Source organism: Oryx dammah, unplaced genomic scaffold (genome assembly GCF_014754425.2).
Source record: "Oryx dammah isolate SB20612 unplaced genomic scaffold, SCBI_Odam_1.1 HiC_scaffold_25, whole genome shotgun sequence".
NCBI classification, from domain to species: domain Eukaryota; kingdom Metazoa; phylum Chordata; class Mammalia; order Artiodactyla; family Bovidae; genus Oryx; species Oryx dammah.
In genome coordinates this window covers 11,252,648-11,254,616 of record NW_024070209.1, presented here as the reverse complement: position 1 = coordinate 11,254,616, position 1,969 = coordinate 11,252,648, and the positions used below count along the sequence as shown (strand labels likewise).

General features: G+C 45.1%; 1 non-coding gene across 1 annotated transcript; it reads left to right on the top strand.

Annotated features, from left to right (window-relative positions):
- The first annotated feature begins 1,618 nt into the window (after nt 1–1,618).
- Nucleotides 1,619–1,690, top strand: TRNAC-ACA. The gene has a single exon. It is a non-coding gene; the product is annotated as a tRNA-Cys (tRNA).
- Nucleotides 1,691–1,969: the final 279 nt, after the last annotated feature.

Below are 1,969 nucleotides of genomic sequence, written 5' to 3'. Positions count from 1 at the left end.
ATGATTCCTACTTTAAGCAGTTGCTGAGATTACATGATAGAGACCATCACAAATGATCTCAAAGCATCTGAACATCATATATAGCTTCTTTCTGATTATAAAATTTATTTGGAAAATACAGAAAAATATAAAGAAGGAAATAATAGATTACGATCTCACTGTTCAGAAATAAGCACTGTTAACAACTTGTTGAATTTCTTTCCAGTCTTTACAGTATATGTTGTTTTATATGCATTACGGTTGTGAGGGAATTATAGTGTAATGGTTAAACCTGGGCGCTCTTGAGTCCTTGTTCTACCATTTGCTTTATGTATACTTTTTCATTTACCTTTGAAGACAACCCTTTAAAGCAAATGCTATTGCTGCCTTTGGGCTTCCCGGGTGGCTCAGCAGCAAAGACTCCAACTACGATTCAGGAGACGTGGGTTCAATCCCTGGGTTGGGAAAATCCCCTGGAGAAGATCGTGGCAACCTACTCCACTATTCTTGCCTAGGAAATCCCATGGACAGAGGAGAATGGCGGGCTACAACCCATGGGGTTGCAAAGAGTCGGATACGACTTGGCAACTAAACAGCAACAACAAATTGCTGCTTCATCTTCATGGATGAGGAAGCTAAAGCAGCGAAAGCTTGGATGATTTTCCCCGAGTTTGTAACCAGAAAATTGCAGACTGGACTTGGCCTCAGGTCCAAGTGACTCTACTGCCTGTGTTACTCTGCCCTTACACTAGCTTAGTTTGTTGGTCGTCTAAGCCTACTACATCATTTGAAGTCAATAAAGCAGGAAGTGTTGTCATACCCATTTTACAGATGAAGAAATTGAGGTATAAAAAAAGGTTAAACAGGCTTGCCCAAGGTTAAAAGTCAGGATGAAGCCCCACTTTAAGAATGAACTCCCTGGAGGCTTTGCATGTGAAGGTATCTTTGCCAAGCCATGACTAGCATATGCTTGTCATTGTCCTTTAATGGCTGTTTCATGTGTTTTCTTAGCTCTCCAACATGACAGGACTGGCTCCGTCCACCCACTTCCCTCCCCCTCCCCCATGGAGTAGTAAGGCTCCAGGAAAGAGCAAAAGAGAACAAAGATGGGCTACTCCCTCCTTCCTCCTGCCCTGGCCCTCATAATTTGGCAAGCTCAGGCTTCCTGCTAGCCTGGGATTGCAGCTGCAAGAGGGCAGTGAAGTCAGGAAGGTCTCCACTGCAGGCCACTTGGCCCTTAGAGAAAGGGTGGGCTCTACTAGCTGTTTGCAGTTGAGAAAAGAGCAGAAGCTCTGAAAACATTGAGGTCTTGGCCACCTAGAGGTGTTTTCTGCTCTAAGAGATGAGACCACCCACTGCAGTCTGATGTGAGGGTTAAAGAGAGACCCCTCCTGCTTCCTCTTCTTCCCCAGGGCTGGGTGTGTTCTCTGCCTTCCTGAGCCTCTCTAGTCCATTCGGGACAGTTCTTGCTTTGAAACAGTGGTCCTTTTATGTAATTTCCACTCATTGCTTCCCTGTGCAATATCATAACCCTTCTATGCAGGCACTATAAAATGCATTTGCCTGGCTCTGCAAGCTACATTTCCCCGTCCTTCACCTCTCCCTCCCACATTTTAAAGGGCCTTTACTATAATTGACTTCCCTGGTGGCTCAGACGGTAAAGCATCTGTCTACAATGCAGGTGACCCAGGTTCAATCCCTGGGTGGGGAAGATCTCCTGGAGAAGGAAATGGCAACCCACTCCAGTATTCTTGCCTGGAAAATCCCATAGACGGAGGAGCCTGGTAGGCTACAGTCCATGGGGTCACAAAGAGTTGGACACGACTGAGTGACTTCACTTTCACTTTGCTATAATAGAGTCACCCAGCCTGGGTTTAAATCCTGGTGCCACCACTTACTAGCAGTATAAGCTTGGGCAAAATACTGAGCCCCAGAATCTCAGTCTCCACATTATAAAATGGGCCTAATAATATATCTAATAATTCATAAG